This window comes from Babylonia areolata, chromosome 35, assembly GCF_041734735.1.
Source record: "Babylonia areolata isolate BAREFJ2019XMU chromosome 35, ASM4173473v1, whole genome shotgun sequence".
Taxonomy (NCBI): domain Eukaryota; kingdom Metazoa; phylum Mollusca; class Gastropoda; order Neogastropoda; family Buccinidae; genus Babylonia; species Babylonia areolata.
The window spans coordinates 13,511,694-13,539,368 of NC_134910.1; the positions used below are offsets into that span (position 1 = coordinate 13,511,694).

Genomic DNA, 27,675 nt, shown 5'->3' on the forward strand with positions numbered 1-27,675 from the left:
TAGATAGATAGACAGACATATTGATAGACATATATATATATATATATATATATATGTGTGTCTGTGTGACTCTGTGTGTGTGTGTGTGTGTGTGTGTGTGTGTGTGTGTGTGTGTGTGTGTGTGTGTGCGTGCGTGCGTGCGTGCGTGTCTGTCACAGTGTGTGTGTGTGTGTGTGTGTGTGTGTGTGTGTGTGTGTGTTTTATCTATAGATAGATAGACAGACATATTGATAGACATATATATATATATATATATAAAGGACATAACGTGGTGTATGTGGATGATCAGTCCGAATACATTGAAACCTCGTTGAAACTGAAACCATCTGAACTGAAAAATAGATCCTACTTTCGGTTTCGATCGTTTTCCAAGAAAACGGAGAAACTAAATTCCGCTGAACCCGGAAAAAAACCCAACTGGAGAACAGACTGTGGCGATTTGCTGAGACGGATACAGTCCTTGTCAGTGATCGTTCCAACTGTCTTTCAAATCAAATTTTCAAGATTCTGACTGTCCACCGGATATTTCTCTTCGCTTGCCTCTTTGACTAAGAACAGGTCGAACATGTTGACAAGTGAGTAGAGTTTTTATGTTTCAGAAATACGCTTCCTTTTTTGAGGAAGTGTCTGGGTTTGTTCCAATGTACCCTTTATTTACCTGTGTGCTAGCTGAATCGGTAGCGTAAGCATCACTGACTTGAAGTGGTGTACTTTGTGTAATGGAGAGTTACCACTCTTTACTATTTGTTAATCATATCGTCTCCTGGCCCATTATTTGTTAATTTCCAATGGGTAAACTACCGAGGCAACCATGTATGTGTTCTGTATTGTCCATGTGTTCTGTGTGGCTTATTCAGGATTAAAGAGGCTATGCCAGTCTTGAATAAAAGCTAATTTATGTTTGCACATTTCTTCTGTCTTTGCTGCTGTGTGCACATGTCAAATGATTGGTATAAGGACAGGCCCGGCGCCCATTTTTTTTTTTTTTTTTTTTCATTTCATTTGAAATGGGGCAACATTTAGATATAACTTGCTTTTGTTGTTTTATACTGTTTGTTTCTTTATTTTCTTTTGACGTTTTTTCAAACACATCACCATGTTTCCTTGAATTTATTCATCGCACACCCTATCCAGTATATCTGTTTATTAGTTATTATTCAGTCACTTTTCCATGCATGATATTGATATTCATTGCAAAATCAATCATTTGATCAATCATTCAGTCACTCACCAGTCACTATATTAATTGTTACATCAATCAAATGATCTCTCATCTGTTAACTGTCTCAAACAATGTAATGAAATAAAATCTGTGTTGTTTAGCATGCCATTTTGTTTGTCTATTCATTCATGCAGTTAGATAGACTGGATAAATTTATCGTAATTCATACTTACATATTCATTTATATGTATTCGCTGATTTCATTTTATTCACTTCATGTATAAGTCATCAACATTTTATTTATAAACATGAAACTGCATTTATTCATTACTTCATTTTATTCGTTTACTACTAAATTGTTGACCTGTTTTAATTTTATCACTATTTTGCTTCTTTGCCATCCAGTTTTCACTGACCCTTTCTTTCAGTGAATATATTCTGCATCAGCTGTAATTGTTTATCTAATATTGTACTATTCATTATACAGGTCTATCTGTCCAACTGTCTGTCTGTCCTTAATAATTTGTTTAATGATTCATGCGTTTACTTCTTAATTTACTTGTACTTAATCATTCATTCCAAATATTTGACATGACAAGATGAACTATAACAATTTATACTCTTGACTGATTGTTCATTTATTTCATCTTTCTTTTTTAAACTCGTTTATTTATTTTAAGATTCTTTTCCTATCACACTAGAAATAACAAAAACATTACATGGTATGCAAAAGACATTTGGCTACAGTATTTTTCTGTCTTGGTGACCAGACACAGCCATAGTGTGCAGAATCACAAATAAACAAATCTAGTTTTACACACACACACACACACACACACACACACACACACACACACACAAAACAAAACAAAAAAAAGAGAGAGAGAGAGAGAATTGGTGGACTTATCTTTTGACTGGAGAGTGTGAGAGAGAATATGTGTGAGTATATATATATATATATATATATATATATATATATATATATATATATATATATATATGTATGTGTGTGTGTGTGTGTGTGTGTGTGTCCTCTATGTGTTGATGTTTACAATCAGATACAAAAGTGTATATATACTATATATAAGAAAATGTAATAATTTATTTAAAAAGAATTTTACATTGGAACCAAACCTGGTTGTTGCATCTTTCATTCACATTAGTGTTGATGTGTGAGAATCCTGTACATGCAACTGTGACAGTTCTTTTCTTCTCCATATCAGTTGCACAGCTTCATAAAATAAATAAACTGTGCCTGTTATAACTGCAGATACAATCAGATTCCAACATTTTACAGTTCCAAACAAAACGGTTTGAAAAGAAAAATAAGAAATTACAATTGCAATCAGACCATGAATGATAAATCAATTATGTAAGCATGTATTTGTGTTGAACCAACAGTTCTCCAATATGAAGTAACACAAATTACAATTGAAAACATCAAAACACACTGATATTATACAATGGTGTGTAAGTTATCAACAGTGTTATTAAAACACATATACATAATTACAAGTCATTTGGAAAACTCTGTAAGAACAAACTGCTGGGAAATGTTTATTTCAGCTGAAGCTGAAATAAGACAGATAAGTATGATAGGTAGGGAAGTTAAAATGCTATCTGAAATAAGTTGCTTTCCAAACAACAATCATACTGTTAATATTTGTGATTTGGATGAGAAAATAGTCACACTTAGCTGCAGTCTGCATTAATCCCATGATATTTGTATACAGTGAGCATGTGGATGAAGAACACGAAGGAATGACTCTGTGTGTGTGTGTGTGTGTGTGTTTGTGTTTTCAGTAGTGTGTGTGTGTGTGAGTATTCAGTAGTGTATGTTCAGTAGTGTTTGTGTGAGTGTTTAGTATTGCTTTTGTGTGTGATGGACGCGAGCAGACGACCGTTCAGTGACTTTGTCAGCGTGTGTGGGAGACGGGCCACACATGGCAGGCTGACCAATCATACCATTCGATTGTGGAGTGACCCAGAATAGCGCACTCTGCTTGGCTAATCACAAAATCACGTGTACAGCGCGTGATGGATTTTTATTTCTTGAAAATGCTTTTCCATTCCGTCGTCTGAAACCGAATACATTTTATGTAGGAATGCTCACGCATTCCTTCGTCCGGAGAGAGATAAGTGTTATTCTTGATAGTTTAACTCTCTCCTACGAACGGCGAAAGAGGCGACGTTAACAGCGTTTCTTCCCAATTACCACCATCAAAATATTACAAGCGGAAGACTCTTACACTGAAGAGGTGAATGTTGACAAAGAATACCACAATTCTGACGACGGAAGTTAAAGGTTGGATCATTGAGACACCCACTGGACATCCGAGGGGTCTGTGTAGAGGAGAAGAGAGGACTGGCCGTACTGAGTGAGTTAAAGCGGCACTGCTGTACTTGTGCATTCATGCATACAAAATAAAAACAACAACAAAAATTCAGTTTTTACAGGCCATAAGACCTATTTGAACAATGGGTAGACGATAGCAACAGCAGGGTATTCAATGTTTTTCATATTCAACTACGCACTAAAATATATATGGTTTTTTTGATTGCTAGAGGTAACCTTGCAGTTACGCATTCCGTTATATGAATTCCTAATTTAATAATCCTACCATGAATTTGACCAGAGCGACTGGATCTTGAAATTTGAATGGAATCTGTAATGATAGAGGGGAACATACATTTTTTACTCAAGAGTGTGTGTGTATCTTGGGTGGACAAACAAGGCATACGTCTTTCATTTCGCATCTGTCACACTGGACAAAGAATGGGTTCACCACTGGTTTCCCAACACGAGCTATACTGTTCAAAGGTAGTTTATTGCGCCGTCGATACTCCCCCGTACACACGTGTGTATGTGTGTGTGTGTGCGTGTGTGTGTGTGATAATTATAATTGGTGAAATTTTGCTTAAAAATTGAGATTACAATAAAACATCCTCAGAACGAAATGCTAATGATAATAGTAAGCGAACTTGACTAATCAACAAAGATTTGAATCGGTATGATTAGGCATTAATAACCAATATAATGTAATGCGATTAGCAACATATAAACAGGTAAAAAAGATATTAATTAATTGTATGATTTATTTACGGCATATGGTTTTGACGGGTGGGGTTATAACATATTGCGGCATATAATACACACATTTTCAAAATTCGTATGAGGTTCAGTAATGATGCAAAGAGCATATATTACGTAATTTTGAAAACGCACTCTCTAACTTAACAATACCACATTAAATACACATAATTAAAATACCTGTCTGAATATCTGTTGGACTGTATCATAGACTAGTGCCTACACATGTGTACACTCCAGAAGCTTGATTATTGGGTGTTTGAAGTGATTTATGAATATTTTTAATCTGAAAGTGCTGTGTCAGGAATATAGCAAATTAAACACAATAAAATGGAAATACAATCAGTGTACATTATATACAGTTGCACTATTCATTGGAAACTATACCAGCATCACCATCTGTCTGCCTGTTTATCCATCCATCTCACTCTCTCTCTCTCTCTTTCTTTCTTTCTCTCTCTGTCTCTCCCTCTCCACCCCCCTCTCTGTCCTTTTTGCCAGGATGAAATGAAACTGAATACCACTTATTGTTTGTTATATGTACATTGGCTTGCGGATGAATATCTTCAAGACTGTTTAAATATGTTTCCAAGCCCACTTCTCCGATCAAACAACAAGCAGATGAATTGTCAAGTATCAAAATTTATTTTCCACGTTATCAAAAGGAGAAACAATATACTCAGACATAATTTAGTAAAATGTCACGTCCATGAACAGAATAAAATTGTGTGATGCTGTTCAAGTATCATAATACCCCTTCCTGTGCCACCCTCCAGTCCCCTGGTTTTGAATTGTGGTCCATAGCCAAAGTTTATTAAAAACATTTTCGTCCGCTCGTTAGTTCTCTCTTTCCACTCACCGCACTGTTTCTTCTCTAGAAGCCACATCAGTCCAATGATATATTCAACTCTGTCTTTGTCTGTCTCTGTCTCTGTATCTCTCTGTGTCTCTGTCTGTCTGTCTGTCTCCCTCCCTCCCTCCCCAATTGATTTACATGATATTTAACTACACAATTCATTTCAAACTCCACACCCCTCTCTCTCACTCTGTCTCTCTCACTGTGTCTCTTTCACTGTATCTCTCTCTGTCTCTTTTTCTTTCTCTCCCTCCTTCATTTTCTGTTTCTGTCTGTCTGTCTGTCTGTCTGTCTCCTCTCATTTTCTCCACCAGATCAACAATCTATTAACGAATATAAGGACCAACAATATGTTTCGAAGGAACACAAAGCAGAATGTTAAGGTCGTAAACTAGTTTCCCAAATTTACTACATTTTCAAACACACACACACACACCAAAGAAATTATATATCTTTCTCCATTCCTTCCTCGCCTCCTATCTCTTGCTACAAACAAACACACGGATATTCTCTCTCTCGTCCAACAAACTGCCCCATCTCCTCCTGTCCTACTCTCCCTCAACCAGTCTCCCCCATCTCCCTCCCCCCATCTCTCTCCCTGCCACCCCAATCTCCTCCCCAGTCCGACTTTCCCATCTCCCTCGCCCTGTCCTACTCCCCCCTCCTACTTCCCTCAATTTCCTCCCCCACTTTCCCCTCTCCTGCTCTGCCATCCCCCTGTCCTAACCCCCATCTCCCACATGGGAAATGAAAAGAATTGAAATGTGAAATATGCTAAAACTTGCTAAGTGGATACACCAGGACATTATGGGTATTTTAGTTTGGTAGGGTGGCATTGTAGCGGGAAAATGTCTGCAAAAACTAGCTTTGAGTTAGGGCGATCTCTGTGGGGATCACACCCAATAACTCTACTCCTCTGTTCTTTGGAGGAAAATGTGTGGTCTTTCTTCTTTTTTTTGTTTTGTGCCCTGTGTGACAGGTCAGATGGAAGAGGTTAGGCAGTGGAGGAAGGGAGAGAGAGTAGGATAGGGGGTTGGAGTGAGGAAGACAGTGTAGGATAGGAGGGTGGGCAGTGGGGAAGGTTTGGGGGGAGTAGGATAGGAGGAAAATAGGGCAGGGGGTTGGAGTGGGATAGGAGGAAAATATTGGGGGTGGGGGGTTAGCAACCAGGGAGAGTAGGATAGGGGACAGTGGGGAAGGATTGGGGGGGGGGGGGGGTTAGCAACCTGGGAGAGTGGGATAGGAGGAAAATGGGGGGGGGGGGGGAGCCAGTAGGAGAAGAGAGTGTAGGGGAAGGTGGGCGGGGTTAGAAATCAATACTTTGGAGGAAAACACCTCATCCTTTTTTACTGTTCGCAGCTCATTGTGTCAGAATAACCTCCGACCTCTGCAGTAACAATCACCTGCAGACGCTTCACAAAAAAGAAAAAGAAAAAAAGAGCACACATTTTCATCCAAAGAATGGGGGAGTAAAATTATTGGGTGTGATCCCCTCCCACCCATCTCCCCTCCCCCACTCTCCCTGTCCTACTCTCCCTACCACCCCCATCTCTTCCTCAGCCTACTCTCCCCCCCCTTTCCCCTATCTCGTCCTCATCCTAATCCTCCCTCAATCTCTTCCCCCTGGCCTATCCCCCCACCCCCCTGTCCTACTCCCTCTCCTCCCATCCCCCCATTTCCCCCGTCCTACTCTCCCTTACCCATTCCATCTCCCCGCCTGTCCTACTCTCCCTTTCCCCTACCACCCCATCTGTCCTAGTCTCCCATTCCCCACCCCATATCTTTCACCCGTCCTACTCCCCCTATTTTCCCCTCTCCTACTCTCCCTTCCCCCTACCATCCTAGCTGTCCCATTCTCCCATTCTCCCCTATCTCTCGCCTGTCCTACTCCCCCTATTTCCCTCTCTCCTACTCTCCCATCACCCCATCTCTTCCCCCTGTCCCATTCTCAGTTTCCCCCCATCTGCTACCTGTTCTACCTCCCCTGTCTTACTCCCCCTTTTCCTATTTCACCACCTGTCCTACTTCCCCTTACCCCATCTCCTCCCTTCCTACTATCCCCCTCTTACATGCTCCTACTCCCGTTACCCTCAGTCTGGCTACCCCCTCCACTGCTGGACCTCCTACCCCCTGCAGTAACCCTCTATTTGACCTAATCACCTGCAGATGCTTTACACAAAAGAAAGACAAAAGGGCACATATTTTCCCCCCCTTGTCATACTGTCCCTCCCCCACATTTCCCCAACCTACTCATCCTCCCCCAGTCTCTCATGCCCATCCCCTGTCCTACTCTCCCTTCCACCCCGCCACCCTGTTCTACTCATCCATCTTCCATCTCACCCTTGTCCTACTCTAACTCCACCCATCCTAGTCTCTGCCCCCTGCGCCCCCCCCCCCACCCCCCGTCCTACTCTCCTTTTCTCATATCACCCCATCTATCTTAGTCTCCCATCCCCCCATCTCTCACCTGTCCTACTCCCCCCCATCTCCACCCTGTCCTACTCCCACATCCAACTTTCCCATTGGCTTTTTTTACCCAAACAACATAATCCTTTGATTTCTCCGCTTCACATGCAGATTGACACGATGGAAAAGCATTGTTTGCTCATGAGTATACACGCTGAGAGCAGCTGAGTAACTTTAGTGATGTATCACACCTTATCTTTTTGTCATGGAATGTCTTGTGTTTGTAAGATAATTATGTAAGATTTGCTTTTGTAAAAGGGTGAAAAACGAAGAAAATATGGTAATCATGCCCTATCAAATTATGCAAGAACATTGTATGAAATGAATATAGGGCTTTAGTATCATTGGTAAAGCAGTAAAAACTCGGGAAATGAAAAGAATTAAAATATGAAATACGCTAAAGTGGATACACCAGGACATTATGGGTATTTTAGTTTGGTAGAGTGGCATTGTAGCGGGAAAATGTCTGCAAAAGCTAGCTTTGAGTTAGGGCGGTCTCTGTGGGGATCACACCCAATAACTCCTCTGTTCTTATGAGGAAAATGTGTGATCTTTCTTCCCTTTTTTAATTTTTTTCTGTGAGAAGTGTCTGCAAGGTCAGATGGAAGATGTAAAGCAGGTGAGGGAGGGTAGAAGTGGGGGAGTAGGACCTAGGGGAACATAGGTGGGGTGGGGTGGAGGATATGGTGGGTAGAGATATAGGGCAGTCTGGAGAGGGGACAGGGGAAGGGCAAAAATGTCTTTTTCTTTCTTTCTGTTGAGAAGAATCTGCAGGTGATTATATCAAACACAGGATTACTGCATGGGGCAGGAGGGATAGGAAGGGAGAAACATTACATTGGAGGAGGGGTAAGGGAGAATAGGACAGGCGGAAAGATAGGGAAAGGGAGAGTAGGACATGTGGGAGAAGGGGTAAGGGAGATTAGGATAGGTGGTAAGATAGGGAAAGGGAGAGTGGGACAGGGGAGGTAGGACAGGTGGGAGATGGGGAAAATGGAGACTAGGACAGGGGGGAGAAATGGAGGGATGGGAGAGTAGGAGAGGGGGAATAAGGGGAGCAGGACTGGCGAGAGATAGGGGGGATGGGAGACTAGGACAGGTGGGGTGGTAGGGGGAAGAGAGAGTAGGATGGGGGGGGGGGGGATCGGAGAGTAGGAGAGAGGGAAACAGGGGGAGTAGGACAGGCGACAGATAGTGGGGGGGGGGGGAGTCTAGGATAGTTGGGGTGGTAGGGAAAAGGGAGAGTAGGACGGGGGGGGGGGGGGGGGGGGGGGCGCCGGGGGGGGGGGAGACAGGAGAGTAAGACAGGGGGGATATGGAAGGTGGGTGAGTAGAACGGGGAGGAGGGGGGGAGGGAGAGTAGGACAGGGGATGGGCATGAGAGACTAGGGGAGGATGAGCAGGTGGGGGAAATGGGGGCAGGGACAGTATGACAAGGTGGGAGGGGGCGGGGGTCTTTTTTCTTTCTTTCTGTTGTGAAGAGTCTGCAGGTGATTATATCAAATACAGGGTTACTGCATGGGGTAGGAGGTCGAGCAGTGGAGGGGGTCGCCAGACTGAGGGTAACGGGAGTAGAAGCGTGTAAGAAGGGGATAGTAGGAAGCGGGAGGGGGGAGTAGTCGGAAAGGAGAACAGGACTGGGCTGGGAAATGGGGGGATGGGAGAGTAGGACGGGGGTAGATGGGCATGGGGGAGAGTAGGACAGGGGGAAGATAGGGGGTGGGAGAGTAGGACAGGGGGAGATGAGGGAAGGGAGGGTAGGACAGGGTGGAGGGGGAGTAGGATGGGGGAGATGGGAGAGTAGGACAGGTGGGAGATTGTTTGATGGGAGAGTTGGACAGGGAGTGGGTGCACGATAAGACGATATCCTAAAGACTGAACACAGATTTTGATCTTGATGAAGAATTAGACAGACCCACACGGGGAAGGGGAGATAAAAGAATCCCCAAACAAAGCCTGCCTCACCTAGTACCTAGTAGGAAACCGCACCTACTTGAACATCCAACACTAGCGGTCGAAAACAACAGAAGAAAAGAACCAGGAGTCATGCCCTGACTGGGTGCCTGGAATGTTCGCACCCTTTGGGACAGAGACGACAGACCAGAAAGGCACACAGCGCTCATTGCTTGAATGCTAGATCGCTACCAGGTGGACATAGCAGCCCTGAGCAAAACCAGGTTTGCCGGTGAAACCCAGCTGGAGGAAGCTGGAGGGAGCTACACCTTCTACTGCATTGGGAAGCCAGATGGCACCCCAAGAACCTGGGCTTTGCCATACGAACCAAACTTGCACGACAGCTTGACAGCCTTCCACGTGGGATAAACGATAGGCTGATGACCCTGCGTCTGAAACTGCCCGAGGATCGCTTCACCAGTTATCAGCTGCTATGTCCTGACGATGACCAACCCTGATGACATCAAAGAAGCTTTCTACGAGGAGCTCAGCCGCACCATTTCAGCGGTAGACAGAAAGGACAGGCTGATTATCCTTGGGGATTTCAATGCCCGCGTCGGCGTGGACGTCTCCTCGTGGCCAAAAGTCCAAGGACAGCACGGCACTGGCAAGTGCAACTCCAACGGACTGCTTTTGCTCTCGCTCTGCGCGCAGCATGGACTGACCATCACCAGCACCCTCTTCCAACAAGCGGACAAGTACAAAAACATATGGATGCACCCCCGCTCCAAGCAGTGGCACATGCTGGACTATGTGATTGTCCGGCAGAGGGACAGAGGTGATGTTTCCAGTACACGCTGCATGAGAGGAGCAGTCTGTTGGTCGGACCATCGCCTTGCACGCAGTAACATCAGACTTGCACGCAAGCTCCAGCCAGCCAGGCAGAAACCCCCTAGGAAGCTGAACATCCACCGCCTCCCCATCACCAAAGACGTGCTGCATCGCCGGCAAGATCTTCGCCCGCATCATACTTAACAGACTGGTTGACCATGTCTCCAACACTGTCATCCCTGAAGCACAGTGCGGCTTCCGCTCAGGCAGGGGAACATGTGACATGGTGTTTGCCGTACGCCAGATGCAAGAGAAAAGCCGTGAGCAGAACAAGGAGCTCCACGTGGTCTTTGTAGACCTGACTAAGGCCTTCGACACGGTAAACCGCCGTGGTCTGTGGAATATCCTCCTAAAGTTCGGCTGCCCAGAGACCCTAATCCAGCTGATTGCGTCATTCCATGATGGCATGCAGGCGAGAGTACAGGAAAATACTGACATGTCAGATCCGTTCCCTGTGGTAAATGGAGTGAAGCAGGGCTGCGTCCTGGCACCCACACTGTTCTCCATTCTCTTCTCTGCCATGCTGATTGACGCCTTCCAAGACTGTGACCGGGACATCTACATTCAGTTTCGCACAGATGGCAATCTTTTCAACTTGCGGCGATTCCACGCCAGGTCTATGGTGTTTGGGGCAATGTTGAGAGAGTTCCTCTTCGCTGATGACTGCGCGCTTGCTGCACACACCCATGAGGACATGCACTTCATTATGGACAGGTTCTCAACCTCCTGCAGGCGCTTTGGACTCACCATCAGCCTCAGCAAGACCGAGTCCATGTATCAACCAGCTAGCTCACAGAACGCCAGTGCCTGCCCCCCACCTGCAATCAAGATCGATGACGCAGAGATCAAGTCAGGCGACAAGTTTTGCTACCTGGGCAGCACCCTATGCAGCAACGGAGCCCTTGATGCAGAAGTGACGCTGCGCATCGCCAAGGCCAGCTCCGCCTTTGGCAGACTCAACAACAGGCTGTGGAACAACAAAGGCATCAGGCTCAGCACCAAAATCAAACCTACAGAGCTGTTGTGCTGACCACCTTGTTGTACTGTTGTGAAACATGGACGACGTATCGCCGTCACATTCAACAACTTGAGCAGTTTCACCAGAGATGCCTATGAAAGATCCTCGGCATAAAGTGGCAAGACAGGGTCTCCAACCTCCAGGTCCTAGAGAGGAGCGGCCTGCCCAGTATCGAAAGCCTGCTGATCCAGTGCCAGCTACGCTGGACAGGACACGTTGTCCGAATGACAGACAGCAGGATCCAGAAGACGCTACTGTATGGCCAGCTGAAGGAAGGCCACCGCGAACTTGGAAGACCCTGCAAGCGCTTCAAGGACACCTTGAAGACAAACCTCAAAGCCTGTGACATAGACATCGCTTCCTGGGAAACTGATGCCCTTGACCGCTCTGGCTGGAGGATGCAGTGCTCTAGTGGCATAAAGACGTTTGAAAACAAGTGAACGCTGGCCATTAAGAGGAAGCGTGAGCGAAGGAAGCAGGGCTCAACTTCTGGAGACGTTTTCCCTTGCAACACCTGTGGGAAGTGCTGTGCATCCAGAATCGGCCTCTTCTCCCATATGAGGACACACACCGACAGATAAGCCTGCCTGCCTACTCACCCGTCGGTCCGACGGGAGACTCCATCATCATCATCATTATGTTCTCCCAGGTCAACCTTGGTCAGTGACCAGTGGTGGTCTGGTGGTCAGCGACGGTCAGTGGTCAGCAATGGTCATTGATGGTCAGCGGTCATTGGTGGTAGATCTTCAAGTGACCATAACCCGCCCCCCCTCACACACACATACACACCCCTTACCCAGGCGGGAGGGGGGGGTTCATAATGATTTCCCGAAAGTTTTATCAATTTGCCATCCAAATATACCTGTTTGCCAAAACGATTTACAGTATGAATATACCAGGGTATGATTAAAAAAGACACTGTTTTTATATTGTCGAGAAAGTGTGTGATCAACAAAAATGATATGTTGTTATTAAAGAAGTGTCCTATTTGATTAAGATTAGGTTTGTAGAGATTCATTTTATATCACTCAATCATTTACTATCAAGAATGACCAGCTAAAATGTACCCTAGCGTTACAGGCATTCTGTTACTGACCTATTTCTTTCCAGTGGTATTTTTCTTTCCAGTTTGAACTTATTCCATAAAGTCCTTCTTGGATTTCTTTGTAAATTGTGACAAATTACATTGATTAACTTTAAAACCATCATCAATACTGAATCTCATATCGCGGCGAAACAGTGTGAATGTGTGTGTGTGTGTGTGTGTGTGTGTGTGTGTGTGTGTGTGTGTGGTGTTCACCGAATAATTTATTTACTGTGTGTCAGCGGGATGCACACAACGTATATGTTTGTGTTTAAGTGTGTGTGTGCGGGCAGAGAGACAGAGAGAGAAAGAGACAGAGACACACACACACAGAGAGAATAAGACAGAGAATTAGAGATAGTGGCAGAGAGGGGGAGCGATAAAGAAACAGAAAATGAGAGACGGAGAGAGAGAGAGAGAGAGAGAGGGAAGAGAGAGAATGAGAGATACAGAGAGAACTCAGAACTGTTTTAATGTACATCGGCCTTGGGCCACAATACAAAAGGACTGGGGTCCGGAGAGATAGACAGAGAGAGATAGAGTGGCCGAGAGGGGGAGACAGAAAGACAGACAGAGAGAAAGAGAGAGAGAGAGACAGAGAGTGGCAGAGATGGGGAGATAGAGAGAGAGGCAGAGAGGGGGCGACAGAGAGAAAGAGAGAGAGAGAGAGAGAGAGAGAGAGTGGCAGATAGGGGAAGAGACAGAGAAACAGAAAATGAGAGACGGAGAGAGAGAGAGACAGAGGGAAGAGAGAGAATGAGAGAGAGAGACTGACAGAGGGAAGAGACAGAATGAGAGAGAGAGACTGACAGAGGGAAGAGAGACAATCACACACACACACACACACACACACACAGAGAGAGAGAGAGAGAGAGAGAGAGAGAGAAACTAGCAGAGAGACAGAGAGAGAGAGAGGCAGAGAGGGGGAGAGACAGAGAAACAGAAAATGAGAGACGGAGACGGTGAGAGAGAGACAGAGAGAGAGAGAAGAGAGAGAGAAAGAAACTGACAGAATGAGAGAGACAGAGAGAGAGATGCAGAAAAGGGGAGAGACAGAGAAACAGAAAATGCCGAGAGACGGATAGTGAGTGAGAGAGAGAGAGAGAAAAAAAAAACTGACAGAAAGAGAGAGACAGAGAGAGAGTCAGAGAAAGAGAGAGAGAGAGTGGCAGAGAGGGAGAGAGACAGAGAAACAAAAAATGAGAGACGAAGTGAGAGAGAGAGAGAGCGTTTCCTCGCAGATACACTGAGTCGTGATGAAAAAGTCCACTCCACACAACAGCGGGCCCAACACACAAGTCGCTGCTCAACTGTGAACGCGGACGGCTGGTATGAAGAGAACACATAACACATTCATCATTCCACAACACATCTTTGATCAAGCAGAAAGCATTATCAGTCACAAATGTATACATACATCTGTATTTGACTGGGTTTTTTTTTATCTTTGTGAGAGGGAGTATCGACACGGGGGAGTATCGACACGGGGGAGTATCGACTCGGGGGAGTATTGACGCGGGGGAGTATCGACACGGGGGAGTATTGACGCGGGGGAGTATCGACTCGGGGGAGTATTGACGCGGGGGAGTATCGACTCGGGGGAGTATTGACGCGGGGGAGTATCGACTCGGGGGAGTATTGACGCGGGGGAGTATCGACACGGGGGAGTATCGGGCTGACCCCCTTCAGAACAATCAACAAGTGGCCGCCCATTTCCATAACCACATGTAGCATCTGGGCCTTCATTGTGTTCCAGTCAGCAGATCAGGACTATTCTTCCTCTCCAAAAACTGACAGTCATAAGACCAGAGGGTATGCAAAAAAGCAGTATCAGCGGCCATCATAACATCTCCACCGTACAAAGCAAACATTCTCGAGAAACCGGCAAAGATGACTTACTGAGGCCTTTCATCTCTTCTGGAGTGTAGGCCGTCAACAACAGACCTACACAATCCCCTATCCTGGCTGTATCCTTGCCTCTGTCTGGCTCATCTTCTTGGTGTCTGCCTGGAGGTGTCTTCGTCAAGTGTTTCTCGGTCAGCATATCTTTTTCTTCCTTTGGTGGTTCCATTTTAGGGTCGGTGTGGTGATGCTTTACGTGATTTTCGTCTGGCGTTTGCCTGATCCATCTTCAGTTTCTTCTTCCAATTCCTTTCAGCTGATAATAGTGTCTTCTTCCATAGGTCGACGTTGCTGATCTTGTGTTGTCAGTGGATCTGGAGGATTCTTCTTCGACAGCTGTTGATGAATATCGGCACTTTGTTAATGCAGTCTTTTTTTAATCCTCCATCACTCATTACCACACAACAGCACATACTTCACGTTGAAATAGAGAAACCGAATTTTTAGTTTATTTATGCAGCACTCTGGAGCTCCAGATGTTCATGAGCTGTATTAAAGCTGCTCTGGCCTAGACAATACTTGCTTTGACACCTGCATCTGCGCCATCCTGCTTGTCGACGGTGCTTCCAAGATAAGTGAATGATTCTACCTCATCCAGTATCTTACCTTCAAGTGTGACAAGCTCAGCACTGGTTGTATTTGTTCTCATGATCTTCGTCTTGTCCTTGTGGATGTTGAGGCCTACTTGAGGTAATGTGGTGTCCGCTACTCCTGTTTGTTATGGGACAGCAGGGAAAGATCATTCCCAAAGTCCAGGTAATCCATCTGGTTCCATAGTGTCCATTGTTTCTTTTCTGTTCTGTTAATGTTTTCGTAACACAATCAATGACAAGTGGGAATAAAAACATAAACAGGCAGTTTCGCCTGACACCAGTCTTGACCTGAGGCTGTATGGTGAATGAATGTAGACGACACTGCAACTCATTCAGCAAAGAAGACTTCTTCCTGGAAATAAATGTCACCTAGGCAGCAGAGCAGCACGGTTGAGACAAGGAAGAAATCTGGAAGAACCGCCAAAAGAAAACTGGAAGAGGTGAACGAGGAAGAAGAGGATTGGTCCTGTTTAATATGTCGTCAGCCACGTGTGACAGTCAGTCGTTTTCAGCTATGACCATCAGAACAGCAGAGAAGGTTACAGCTGTCCTGACTATCTGGGCTAGAATTAGAGAGTGTCTTGCCCATGTTACATCCCCACTCTCTTGGCCAAGAGGGTTTTAGGACAGTCTGTGTTGGGATGGTTCCCACAGGCCAACTAGCCCCCAAGGCTGCAGCACTAAGAGCCAGTCAATTTTGCCTCCTAGTTTGAGAGTCATAGTCCTTCAGAAAAGACAAAGCTGTAAATGATTTCCCATTGTAATGAAGAAACCATTGTTTAACTACGCATACTTCACCGTGACCCAGGGAGTCCAATTCCTGTCCTGTGCAAACTACTATCCGCCTATTTGGAGAAAACGAAAGTAGCTACGCCCGATAACCTCCTGGAAGTACTCTTTTTCCGGCAGCCATCTTGACTCCTGATCCTGTGCTCTTCATACTTGGTTGCAGCACGGTCCGTTGGAGAAATGCATGTGGAGATTGCCCCTCTGTAACCACAGCAGTATTTGTGTCAAAATTGAAAAAGGTCAGGCAAGGAAGACCAGGTGGGCTGAAACTGAGTTCCCATTGCATTGGAGAAACCATTGATAATACAGCTCTCACTTTGCTGTTGGTCCAACTGTAAACTTGTGTCAATCTGTGAGATAAGCGTCCATGTGCTGTGTTCGTTTTATCTGTTAGGAATCTGTTAAGATAAAAAAGTAAAGATTCCATAGCCTTTTTACAGCCGTTGTGGCAGCGAAATCGTCGTTTACTGTGTCTAGGGCTCGGGATAGGTATTTTTGTATTTGTATTTCTTTTTATCACAACAGATTTCTCTGTGTGAAATTCGGGCTGCTCTCCCCAGGGAGAGCGCGTCGCCATACTACAGCGCCACCCATTTTTTTGTATTTTTTCCTGTGTGCAGTTTTATTCGTTTTTCCTATTGAAGTGGATTTTTTTACAGAATTTTGCCAGGAACAACCCTTTTGTTGCCGTGGGTTCTTTTACGTGCGCTAAGTGCATGCTGCACACGGGACCTCGGTTCATCGTCTCATCCGAATGACTAGCGTCCAGACCACCACTCAAGGTCTAGTGGAGGGGGAGGAAATTTCGGGGGCTGTGCCGTGATTCGAACCAGCGCGCACAGATTCTCTCGCTTCCTAGGCGTACGCGTTACCTCTAGGCCATGGTATGACAGTCAGTTGTGTCCGACTATGACCATCAGAACAACAGAGGAGTCACCTGCTGTCCCAATCATCTGGGCAAGGATTTTATCATAGTGGAGAGTGTCTTGCCCAAGTTACATTCCCACTCTCTCGGCCAAGAGGGTTTTAGGACAGTCGGCTTAGGGATGGTTCCAAAGGCCAACTAGCCCCCAAGGCTGCAGCACTAAGAACCAGTGCAATCTTGCCTTCTAGTTTGAGAGTCATAGTCCTTCACAAAAGACGAAGCAGTAAGTGACTTCCCATTGCAATGGAAGAACCAATGATCATACAGCTCTCACTTTGCTGTTGGAACTGTAAGCTTATGTCAAACATTGATAGTGTTGGGCTCGGGAAAGGAAGGCGAGAACAATTCCCCAAGAACCCCTGCCGCCGTTTTAACCTTCCACGACGAAGATCTCCTTCCACCATTTTGATATCCCCTAACGCAGCCAATTACCGCCCATGCACACCACATTAAATGAATGATCCTCAAAGGCCAGCCAGCCCCCAAGGCTGCAGCACTTAGAGCCAGTGTAATTTTGCCTCCTAGTTCGAGAATCATAGTCCCTCAGAAAAGACTAGGCTGAAAATGAATTCGTATTGCGGTGGAGAAACCATTGGCCACACAGCTCTCACTTTGCTGTTGGCCCAATCGTGAGCTGCAGTCAACCTTTGACACAAGCCGAGCTTTGGACGAGTAATTGTTGATTGTTTATCTGTTCATAGGACAGTGTTTGGATCATCGACCACATGGGTAATTTTTCATGTCTTTTGTTTTTCCTCTTCAGGTCCTTCAACGGTCCATGAGCGGGGGTGAGTCACCTTGAGACGTCCTTGAACTTCCAGTGTGTGGCATTGACCAAAGGGCAAAGAGATGGTTGTCGGTGTCACTGTTCTGTTCACGTAAGTTGATGATTTTGGACTAATGTAATGGCTTACAATGCTGCTGTGATTTGCACTGTGTGTGTGTGTGTGTGTGCGCGCGCGCGCGTGTGTGTGTGTGTGTGTGTGTGTGTGTGTGTGTGTGTGTGTGTGTGTGCTTGCGTGTGTGCATGCGTGCGCGCGCTAGCGCGTGTATGCGCGCATATGTATGATTTATGGAAGTTCTCAATAAAAATATTGACAGACAGAAAAGAGAAAGGGGCAGTAAGGAGGGAGGGACACACACACACACACACACACACACACACACACACACACACACACACACACACACACACACACACACACACAAGTGGAGTGATGGCCTAGGGGTAACGCGTCCCCCTAGGAAGCGAGAGAATCTGAGCGCGCTGGTTCGAATCACGCTTCAGCCGCCGATATTTTCTCCCCCTCCACTAGACCTTGAGTGGTGGTCTGGACGCTAGTCATTCGGATGAGACGATAAACCGAGGTCCCGTGTGCAGCATGCACTTAGCGCACGTAAAAGAACCCACGGCAACAAAAGGGTTGTTCCTGGCAAAATTCTGTAGGAAAATCCACATCGATAGGAAAAACAAATAAAACTGCATGCAGGAAAAAATACAAAAAAAATGGTTGGCGCTGAAGTGTAGCGACGCACTCTCCCTGGGGAGAGCAGCCCGAATTTCACACAGAGAAATCTGTTGTGATAAAAAGAAATACAAATACACACACACACACACACACACACACACACACACACACACACAGGGATAGAGAGAGAGCTCATCCGATATATGCAGAATGTTATTTTGACAGGAGAGCTCCTCTTATATATACGGTTGTCTGATATATTTTTATCTATTGATTTATTATTATTATTATTATTATTACTGTTGTTGGTGTTGTTGTTACTATTTTCTTCTTTTTTTCTTTCTTTTTTTACTCAAAACTTCATCCAATGTCTTCAGAATATCACATTGCAGGACAGCCCTGACTGATTTTGGACCACTTTGTAACAACAGAATTGATCCGACATCATCGGAATAATCATCTTGTTGACGGGCGCAATAGCCGAGTGGTTAAAGCGTTGGACTTTCAATCTGAGGGTCCGGGGTTCAAATCACGGTGACGGCGCCTGGTGGGTAAAGGGTGGAGATTTTTTACAATCTCCCAGGTCAACACATGTGCAGACCTGCTAGTGCCTGAACCCCCTTCGTGTGTATATGCAAGCAGAAGATCAAATACGCACGTTAAAGATCCTGTAATCCATGTCAGCGTTCGGTGGGTTATGGAAACAAGAACATACCCAGCATGCACACCCCCGAAAGCGGAGTGTGGCTGCCTACATGGCGGGGTAAAAACGGTCATACACGTAAAAGCCCACTCGTGTGTATATGAGTGAAAGTGGGGGTTGCACCCCACGAACGAAGAAGAAGAAGAAGAAGATCATCTTGTTGAAGGAGAAAATCAAAGCAGGATACAGTTGGCATACTATCTTTCGGAAAGTTTTCCAACTGCTTTGTTTCAGGATACGCCAGAGGCTTTTTCCTGTCCCGCCGGTGCTGTTGGACTGAATGTGTTGAGCTCCTCCCGGCGACGTTTCATCTCAGAACCTCACCAACAGAACAACGTCCATGCTGATAAGATTGAAACATTCCCGCTTTGTCCAGCATTCATCCTGCACCAGCTGTCTCCAGACGGTGTGTAATGCTGATCAAATCAAAAGGAACTGACATTTCAGGCTCGGTGTAAGGAACTGTGTTTTCGTTAAAAAAAAAACACACACACACACACAAACAAACTTTATTATCGTGTAAGTGTAAGGTTAATTAGTGAACTTGTGTGTATGCGTGTGTACACACAGGGCAAATGCTTCCCGCTACGTTTGAACAAACGCACAGAGTGAATTGTCCCATCCTGAACTGAAATGGACTTGTTTTTGTGCTCTAGAGGTTATTGATCCTAAATGATTGATTAGTTGATTGACTGGTTGATTAACACACAAATTTATTGACTGGGCAGTTCATTCATTTAATCATTCTGAAATCCTAGATGACACTTTCATAAATTTACAAGTTCAAGTTTGTTTAAAAGAGATTCTGAGCATATTCATCTCCTTTTTGTGTTTTGACAGGAGCAATATCCTTTATTCCTATGTTTTGTGTGTAGGAGAATAATGGTGATGCACATACTTCATAATTCACATCACTAACCTATAAACATTTCTGTACTGCTTTCCTGATTCTTGACACACAAATTTTTTACCCAAGGCTTAGTTCTGATTTTTTTCTTCTTCTTCTATAATCATATTGGCGTTACTGGGCAGGTGTCTTCATTCCGACCGATCTGATTTGCTTCCAACAACTCCATGGCGTGCAGCCCTCAGCACAGCACACCCGAACATCATCTGACTGACCAGCTGCTGCCTGTTTCCATAATGGAGAGTGGTTTTGAGGACACGGTGCTGGATTTCAGTGTCATGCTGTGGAACACTCACAGCAGTGATTCTCTCAATGGCCAGAAACGCAAAACGAACGAAAAGAAACTCGCTTTTCGGCACGTGATCAGATCTACCAAGAGGGCCACGTGTACTCCGCTCTTCCTGTTATGCCAGGAGAGGATTTGTGACTGGAAACATAAGTTAATCTGCAAGGAACTGGAACTGGATCATAACCCAAACTCATCCCCCATAATGGAGAGGAAGCGAACATCTATTACATCAACCTAAGCGATGATGAAGTTAACTACATCCACACTGGCGGAGATGATGGCAGACAACTGTGGAATGAGGCAGACAAGTTACAAAATACGATGGGAATGAAGAAGTTCATGAAGCCTCCAGTGGGCTCTGGCGAAGGCTCAAGCAGCGTTGAGGCAAAACCTTCCAAATGGGGAACAACCGAGGCGTATGGCATAACAGTGGATACATTGTTAAAACGTCTGCATGCTTGCGTGTTTCACGCTCGTACAGGCAAGGTGCTGATCATATCTTGGCACGGGCCACATCTGAATGAGAAAACTGTCAAGAACCCAGCCCAGACAGTCAACAAAGAAACGGAATCAACAAGCGCGAAGCCAAACAAAAATGAAGGGAGAATGAGCCTGGAAAATAAAGCAGCGGTGTTTAGAACAGTTGTTTGTTTTGCCGAGGTGCTCAGGGAGCGAAATGTCTGCGACATGGCTGTGATCGGCGGAGATTTCAACTTTTCGTCCAAAGACGCAAAAACATGGCTCGACACAGTCAAAATTAGAGCCAAAGTCTTTGACGAGTACAAGCAACCAAAAGACAGACGACATGCGACCGAAAATATACCAGATTTCATTATTGTTTTGCCCAGAGATGACTTGAACTATGAAGTGGTGGAGACATCCGTTCATCACCAGTATTACAAAAGGGAAAAGCCAAGAATGTATGACCATCCCCTGGTTAGGTTTCGTCTGATCATCAACAAAGAAGAAGAAGGAGGAGAAGGAGAAGAAGGAGAAGAAGAAGAAGGAGAAGAAGAAGGACAAGAAAGCGTAGGAGGAGAAAGTGAAAGAAAAGTAGAACAAGCAACAGCAATTAAAGAAGAAGAAGGAGGAGAAGGAGGTGGACAAGAAGCAGAAGAAGAAGGAGTAGGAGGAGCAGAAGAAGAAGAAGGAGTAGGAGGAGCAGAAGAAGAAGAAGAAGAAGGAAACGTAGGAGGAGAAAGTGAAGGAAAAGAAGAACAAGCAACAGCAATCAAAGAAGAAGAAGATGACGATGATGATGATGACGATGAAAGCGAAGGAGAAGAAGAAGAGAAGGAGAGGAAAATGGAGGAGAAAGAGGAGAAGGAGAACACACAGCGACAGCAGTAACTGAAGAGATTACAGAGTGACCGTGATTGCTTGCTTTTCGGGAAATATGTAACAAGATAGGAACTTCTCCAGAAAGGAATTTGGAGGATAACGTAGTATCAGTTGCATTACATAACTTTGTTTCTAGAGTTGGTGAGCAAGAAAGGTTTGATACTAACCTTGAAACTCCACCTCTTTTCTGCAATAAAAAGTATTGTACTGGTGAAGGATTTCGGACAGCCTTGTGCTCCTAGAATTTTACAGAACCTTGTGCAGTTCGATTCTGGAATAATAGATATAGCAAAGAAATAGATAAAAGTGTATGGAAGATCACTCATTTACGTACCGTGGAAATAAGACTGAGAGTTCTACAGTGGAAAATTCTCCACAACATTTATCCTACCAATATAATGTTATGTAAAATGAAAATAAAACATAACAGAAATTGTGCATATTGTAATGATGAAATTGATTATATTGAACATTTCTTTTTCTTTTCTTTTTTTATTGTCCAGTGGTTAAATCTTTTTAGAAATTTGTTAGCCAGTATATATTAACATATCAAAATGTTAGAATAACCTTTTCAGATGAAAATGTGTTGTTTGGAATACTAATGCATGAAAACATTGACAAATTCACATTACAAAAAAATCAATCACAATGTTTTAATTGCAAATATGTGTATTAGTATACACACACACACACACACACACACACACACACACAAAAACGGAATCAAAAATGTTAATGTCAGTTGTATTTGAAAATCAGTTGCAACTGAGAAAAATATTAAGCAATTTTTTTTTCTTAATTTTTTTACTCTCTCCCTCTCTCTGTCTATCTTTAAATATTTGGCTTTATCTCCACATCTCTTTCCATCTCTCTTGATCTATTTCTCTCTCTGACAGTAAACACACACACACACACTCTCTCTCTCTCTCTCTCTCTCTCACACACACACACACACACACACACACACACACACACATATGCATACACAAAACAGATAGCCAGTTCTTGTGTTCCCCGTTCTGTAGTCAGGAAGGTGACCACAAGCTGGACACCCCTCTTCTCTGACCACTCATCTTGTACTCTCTTGCACCTTTTCGCTTTCGATCGTGTAAGGTGTACGGTACATTTTGGGGGAGATGGGCATTGAAGAGGATTACCCACCCATCTCTCTCTCTCTCTCTCTCTCTCTCTCTCTCTCTCTCTCTCTCTCTCTCTCTGTATGCTTTTGTGTGTGTAAGTGTACCGCGTGTGCGAGAGAGAGAGAGAGAGAGAGAGAGTATTCGTATGTGTGTGTTCTGTTCGTTGGTTTTTGTTGAAGTTTTTTAAAAATTATTATCACTATTTTTTATGTCCATTATTATTACCATGCTTGTGCCTTTGTGTGTGTGTGTGTGTGTGTGTGTGTGTGTGTGTGTGTGTGTGTTATTTTTACCACGCTTATGCCTTTATGTAGTATAGTATTCGCATTCTATGACTTTAAGTAGCATTATGTAGTGCATGCAATGGCATATATAATGTAGTTTTGTGTAGTGTAGACCCTGTTTCAGGGCGGGTACTGGATGGAAAAAAAAAAGCGCCAGTGCTTATCTATTATCCTAAATAATAAAGAATTTGTCTTGTCTTGTCTTGTCTTGTCTTGTCTTGTCTCTTGCGGCGTCCGAGGTTGGTGTCTGTTTCTGATTGTTTTGCTTTGAACATAGATACATTATTATCAGTCGATTATGACGCTATTATTGTTGATATGATTGTAGTTAGTGCTGTTATTAAGAGTTGTCATGACAGTGTGGAAGTGGCGGTGATGGCTGTGAATTATAGTTGTGGCTGTCGCTGGTGCTGTAGTGATCAATGTCATTGTCATTGTCTCATTGCGGTTGTTATTTGTTGTTGCTGTGGTTATCAATAAGGGCAGACGTGTTGATAAAAATGATATAGTTCTTGGGTAGATACTTTCTCTTTTTCTCTATCTCTCCCCCCCTCTCTCTCTCTCTTTTATTTAATTTTTTCCCCTACATGCAGTTTTTTTTTAAATTTGTTTTCCTATCGAAGTGAAATTTTCAACCCAAATTTTGCCATGGACAACCCTTTTGTTGTCGTGGGTTCTTTTACGTGCGCCAAGTGTATGCTGCACACGGGACCTCGGTTTATCATCTCATCCGAATGACTAGCGTCCAGACCACCACTCAAGATCTAGTGGAGGGGGAGAAAATACTGGCGACAGTGCCGTGATTGGAACCAGCGCGCTCAGATTCTCTCGATTCCCAGGCGGACGCGTTACCTCTAGGCCATCACTGTCGAGAAGCTGATAGATGAGGTGCTTGTGATTCGTGTAGAATGTTTAAATAGACCACTTAAGAGTTTCGTGTTTTCATGACTTATAGAGGCGCGTCACATGATCTCTGCTCTCGAAGTTGATTGGCCCTCCGAAATTTCGAGCAACAGAGGTGATCGAGAGAGGCAGAACATGCGGCGGAACAGAAGGCTTCTTTTTTTCGACTTTTGCTTCATATTTTCTTCTTCTTCTTCTTCTTCTTCTTGTACATATAATTATTGTACAGAGCTTGGCTGTAGCTAAGGAGGCTATCAATTGAAGAAATGGGGTACAGCACATGTTTACTGCTTTTGGTATTGCCAATCGCCTTTGACATTACTTGCGATTTCGAGTAAAAGTTAGATGCGCATGCGCATGATCCAAGATGGCCGCGGAACTCTCCAGCGGTCTATTGGTGGATGTGTTTCGTGCTCTGGATCACGTGGTGGCTTGTGAATTTTGGGAGTGAACTGGTTAAGGTTCATTTAACCCTTCATGTTCTTTTCTTTGGATGATGTTCGTGTCGGACTTCCGTACTTTTAAATTTGTTGCTTGACATGTTCCTTAATTGTGACATTGTGCGGACTTTGTTTCCAAAATCGATCTTTAATTTTTGTAAGGTCGGTGTTCACAGGAGGCAAAAAAGTCATTTTAACTGTTAGTGTTATAGTGTGCCAGCAGTGTCACGCGTGCGGTTATGTGACGTCTGCCACATTCCCCGTGTTCGAAACGGACCGTGTGGCGGCCTGTCTTTCAAGTCGTTCCCCTTCTCCCCGTTCACAAACATGGCTGAGGTAGATGGCCGGACTTCGGAACGTAAGCTAGGGAGAATTTATGCTAATGTGAACTTTGATCATGCCGGCTAACATGCCCAGAGTTGTATTGTCCCGTCTCCCCATTCTCTTTGTGACGTAAACGGGTGAACCTGTCATCACAGAATGTTGTAGAAACAAGTGGAATGAAATGTAGCGAATCGGATCAATCTGTTGAATTGGACAAACTGGGATTAAGCAGTGAATGTCAGTCATTCACATAGCGTTACTAGGCCAAGCAAAGATTGGTTATTTCAGTTCAGCTAGTTGGGGGAGTGAGTGTTGTAGCTTGGATTAGTATACACAGTATGTTGTGGGAAGGGATAAAACCAGTCAGCACAGCCAGTTCTTAGCTGTCTCCCAGAAGAACTGACTGACACAGGGTGACTGACTGATCAGTGATGTGAGGAACAAGGAAATCCTTGTTGGGCTGTGAGTACACAACTTGTAATGGTTTTATGTTATGTTGATAACTTAGTTGTGTTGGGAAACTATATTTTATGTCAGTGGACAGCCAGTTTAAGTTGATCTTGTGGCTTGTGGAAAGAAAAGGGGTTAACGTGTGAAAGCTACCCATTAAGTGAGGGAAGTACTGCCTATAACTTTTGAGTTCCCCCCCCCCCCCCTTTTTTTTTGTTACAGATATCTTGTTCTGTATTCTTGATGTATTACTTGTTTTGTATATAGTAGGTGGTGTTGGTTCAGTGTGGACTGAACAGATCTATGGGCTAACACACTGTCAGTGTGTGTTGAGGGTTTTTCATGTGTGTGTGCACATGGGGGTAACAGCAAGTGTTGTGGAACACATGTTTGATTTGTTGGTAGTTGTGGTAACATGTGTAGGAGTTGTGCTATGTGTCAGTGGTTTACTTTGTTCAGACAAAGTGGGAAAGCACATTTTAATGAGATTAATGAGTTGGTTAACAATGAGAGCACTGAGGGTCAGTGCTATATGGTTGCATATTGCTGTTTACCAGAGGTATGTTGGAAGTAATGATTTCCACACATGTGCTTGTGGCAGTTGGACACTTTGTGAAGGCAAAGAGATTTTGTTTGGAAATGGTAACACACAGTTTAATTGAATGATGGGTAACATGAGTTGGAACACAGGGTTGTATTGGTCAGTGATATGTTTTGTACACAGTATGGTAATTGGTATGTCATGCTGTGTTGTTGTTTTCCTTCATTCCAGGATTTGAGGTCGCTGATGTGTGTCAGCTGGAACTCTATTGATTTTTGCGTTGTGTAGCTCTGTTTGATTTTTTTTTGTGTATGCTTTTCTGGGTTATGGTGTTCTGTACAGCTGTATCATTTTGAAATGTATTTTTGGTGGTTTCTTTTGTCCTGTAATGCCTTCATTTTCACATGTTTATGTTTTTGCTAATTTTTGGGTAAGAGAACTAATCTCCCCATTAGCATTAATTGATGATGGCAGTCGTCAGCATGTGGTCAGCAGCAATGAGGACATTGCATTCAAAAGCCGGGTGTGGGTGTTATAGTGTGCCAGCAGTGTCACCCCCCACCACCCACACTCTGTCCCCTTCCCCCCCCCACCCCTCCTTCTTATCTCCCTTCCCCGCTCTATCCCAAGTCCAGTCTTTGAGGTTGGGCCGACACCACGCCATCCTCCCCCCTTCCACCCCTCCACCTCCTCACCCCACTCCCTAGTCGGTGCCTTTGGTCCGCGACACCGCGTCACCAGTCCCAGTCGTTGAAACGCGTGCGGTTATGTGACGTCTGCCACAGTCCCCGTGTTCGAAACCGACCGTGTGGCGGCCTGTCTTTCAAGTCATTCCCCTTCTCCCCGTTCACAAACATGGCTGAGGTAGATGGCCGGACTTCGGAACGTAAGCTAGGGAGAATTTATGCTAATGTGAACTTTGATCATGCCGGCTAACATGCCCAGAGTTGTATTGTCCCGTCTCCCCATTCTCTTTGTGACGTAAACGGGTGAACCTGTCATCACAGAATGTTGTAGAAACAAGTGGAATGAAATGTAGCGAATCGGATCAATCTGTTGAATTGGACAAACTGGGATTAAGCAGTGAATGTCAGTCATTCACATAGCGTTACTAGGACAAGCAAAGATTGGTTATTTCAGTTCAGCTAGTTGGGGGAGTGAGTGTTGTAGCTTGGATTAGTATACACAGTATGTTGTGGGAAGGGATAAAACCAGTCAGCACAGCCAGTTCTTAGCTGTCTCCCAGAAGAACTGACTGACACAGGGTGACTGACTGATCAGTGATGTGAGGAACAAGGAAATCCTTGTTGGGCTGTGAGTACACAACTTGTAATGGTTTTATGTTATGTTGATAACTTAGTTGTGTTGGGAAACTATGTTTTATGTCAGTGGACAGCCAGTTTAAGTTGATCTTGTGGCTTGTGGAAAGAAAAGGGGTTAACGTGTGAAAGCTACCCATTAAGTGAGGGAAGTACTGCCTATAACTTTTGAGTCCCCCCCCCCCCTTTTTTTTTGTTACAGATATCTTGTTCTGTATTCTTGATGTATTACTTGTTTTGTATATAGTAGGTGGTGTGGACTGAACAGATCTATGGGCTAACACACTGTCAGTGTGTGTTGAGGGTTTTTCATGTGTGTGTGCACATGGGGGTAACAGCAAGTGTTGTGGAACACATGTTTGATTTGTTGGTAGTTGTGGTAACATGTGTAGGAGTTGTGCTATGTGTCAGTGGTTTACTTTGTTCAGACAAAGTGGGAAAGCACATTTTAATGAGATTAATGAGTTGGTTAACAATGAGAGCACTGAGGGTCAGTGCTATATGGTTGCATATTGCTGTTTACCAGAGGTATGTTGGAAGTAATGATTTCCACACATGTGCTTGTGGCAGTTGGACACTTTGTGAAGGCAAAGAGATTTTGTTTGGAAATGGTAACACACAGTTTAATTGAATGATGGGTAACATGAGTTGGAACACAGGGTTGTATTGGTCAGTGATATGTTTTGTACACAGTATGGTAATTGGTATGTCACTGCTGGTGGCAGGTAAGCTTGATGAATCTTGTATTTCCTCACATAGATCTATGTGTGAGAGGAGTGCATACTGGTGAACATGTGATGAAAGGTGCTGAGAGGGTATAGGCCTTTCATGTCAGTGATGTCAGGATATTTTGAGATTTTACCTGACCTGGGTTTTGGTTGTGTGTTTGTGTTCCA

At 44.4% G+C, this 27,675-nt stretch overlaps 1 long non-coding RNA gene across 3 annotated transcripts; it reads left to right on the forward strand.

Moving 5' to 3' along the window:
- The first annotated feature begins 412 nt into the window (after nt 1-412).
- On the forward strand, nt 413-27,675 carry LOC143278095 (uncharacterized). 3 transcript variants are annotated; one of them, XR_013053827.1, is made up of 4 exons: nt 413-575; nt 17,434-17,548; nt 19,077-19,296; nt 19,875-27,675. It is a non-coding gene; the product is annotated as an uncharacterized LOC143278095 (long non-coding RNA). The 3 variants fall into 3 exon arrangements; XR_013053825.1 differs by lacking the exon at nt 19,875-27,675 and having other exon boundaries at nt 415-575; nt 19,077-19,337; XR_013053826.1 differs by lacking the exons at nt 413-575; nt 19,875-27,675 and adding an exon at nt 3,209-3,540 and having other exon boundaries at nt 19,077-19,337.